A 2,320-nucleotide genomic window follows, 5' to 3' on the forward strand; every position below is an offset into this window, starting at 1 on the left:
TCACTCTCTCTCTCTCTCCCTCTCTCTTTTATTTATTTTCCCCCACCTCCTTCGTCCCTTCCCAAGGCCCGCCCCACCTCTTTCATCCCAGCCCCATCCCCTTCATCCCAGCTGCATCCCCTCTTCATTGCCTGCATTCCCCCACCCTGCCCACCCCAACAATGTGGCCCAGCCCTATAACATTCTATAAAAAGAAAAACCGCAGTTCGCGAGTTTAGATCATAGTCGGCGGCCATATTTACTCCCCACCTCAGCGTGCCGCTCGTGGCGGGCGCCGCGAAGAGAGAGAGAAAGCGGGTGGAGGCTCCATTTGTTTTAAGCTCCTTGCACAGAATTCTACACTTTTATAAAAGTGTAGACTAGAATTTTGTGGCTCCATAATAGATCTATATCTTGATCACATTGCACCGAAATGGGCCCGGGAAATCCAGCTGTGTTATAGACCATTTTTTTTGCGGTTCCTTTATAAATTTATTTTCTTTTACCTCTTTCTGTATGATAAATACTAGATCTAGATCTACTGCCATGCATCCAACCTGTTTATGTGTACGCCACAAGCGAAGCGGACGGGTGCAGTTCAAACCGTTTCAAATAATGACAAAACTTAGGGTGATAATGTCATGATTTTGGAATTGTGACAAACGCGATAAGAGATTGTCCACAAGCGAAGGTACACCGCCATGAGTTACCTGGACTATTTTTGCATGTTAAAACGGTACGTACAAAGTTTACATGACGCACATCGCCCATCCTCCTCAAAGAGGCATTGAAGTTAAATTCTTTTGTAACTCATTAAGTCTCCAAAAAGCCAAAGAACGCAACTTTCGCGCTACACGGTCACGGAATGTTTCATTTTGCTCCAACTAGGCTATTTTCATCATTGCCTTTCTCACCATGCACCAGGGATAGGCCACGGCGACAAACACCTTCCACCTTTCTCTATTCTGGGCTAGCCTCTTGATGTTATTCCAGGTCTTCCCACTTTTCTGTTCATCGATTTATGTGATTCTTCTCCAGGTTCCACCCGGCTTCCCTCTGATCTCTTACCCCGTGGGTTCCAATCCAAAACTTAAATACATGTAATTAATTGTATGCAGCTGCCTGACTTCTTGAGACTATATTATTATTATGTCCACTCCATCGCCACCGCCCTTCATCTCTGACTGGGATCTGTCTGTTTTCCTTTTAAAACACTTCCACATTGGTGACCTTGTCTGTCCTTCTGATCCTCAGTAACTTTCTAAGACACCTGTTCAAGAAAACCTGAGTCCTCTTTATGCATTTCTGTAATGCGTTAACAAGGCTATAGTATTGATTCTGACGCTTTGTTCCAGAAAAGGGTTAACGGAAATTTCCAATAAATCAAAATATTACACGTGAATTTCCGATGCTATTTATAAACTCTCAGCATCCGGCATCCGGTCGATCCGATCTTGTTGTGTTGTCTTGTCACAATCAGTTTAGGACACAGAATTCTACACTAAGTACTAAGTGTAGAATTCTGTGGTTTAGGATAGATCTGGAGATCGACCTGGGAACTCGAACGCTGCCGTTCTGTTGGTTTACGCTGAACTTGTAAGTTAGATTTAGGTTGATTTATCTTGATTCACTTCAAGCACTAGATCTAGACTAGATCTAGATTCTAGATCTAGATCTAGATCTAGATCTAGATCTAGATCTAGATCTAGACTTAGATATAATATGTATATTTAGAAAGTGGCTAGTGGCTATTCTCACCCGCCCGGAAGTTCTCGCAAGATCTACTCCTCCCCTCTTCTCTCTCTCTCTGTCTCTTTCTGAATGTCTATCGGTGTGGACAATCAAATTGACCAAAACAAAGTTAAAAAATGATGTTAAAACACAAAAGTAAATTAAAATCTAAGATTATTCAGTTTCAGTCTGAATAAAAACTAGATTCTACGTTTTTTAATTAGGAATTAAGCTAACACACAGAATTCTACACTAAGTGTAGAATTCTGTGGGCTAACATAATGTTGGAACTCGTGCCCTGTGAGTTATTTATAGTAACTTACACATTCCACTTTTTGGCCTGACTCACAACACCTCATGTCTCGCTGAGTGTCGTCAAATTTAGGGTATTTCTGATTATCGCGTGTGGCAGCAACCTTAAACTCTCTCTTGTTGTTTTAAAATTTCTTTCTCAGTTAAAGTAAGCATTTGGAAAGAAGTTCTAGATCTAGACTAGACTCTAGATCTATCTAGATCTAGAGTCTAGATCTAGATCTAGATCTAGAATCTAGATCTAGACTCTAGATCTAGAATCTAGATCTAGAATCTTGAGCGAAGTGGCTAGCCGTAC

General features: G+C 41.5%; 1 protein-coding gene across 3 annotated transcripts in view; it reads left to right on the forward strand.

Moving 5' to 3' along the window:
• The first annotated feature begins 1,396 nt into the window (after window positions 1–1,396).
• The window catches only part of LOC101862959, a 19,286-nt gene continuing 18,362 nt past the window's right edge, over window positions 1,397–2,320 (forward strand). The window contains exon 1 of one of the 3 annotated variants that reach the window (XM_005102114.3): window positions 1,397–1,575. The gene's annotated coding sequence lies outside the window, so the exon portion shown is untranslated. Of the gene's footprint in view, window positions 1,576–2,033; window positions 2,171–2,320 lie in introns of those variants that run through there. The other 2 variants (XM_005102116.3, XM_005102115.3) reach the window with 2 other exon arrangements.

The sequence above is a fragment of the Aplysia californica genome, unplaced genomic scaffold, assembly GCF_000002075.1.
Source record: "Aplysia californica isolate F4 #8 unplaced genomic scaffold, AplCal3.0 scaffold00314, whole genome shotgun sequence".
Classification (NCBI taxonomy): domain Eukaryota; kingdom Metazoa; phylum Mollusca; class Gastropoda; order Aplysiida; family Aplysiidae; genus Aplysia; species Aplysia californica.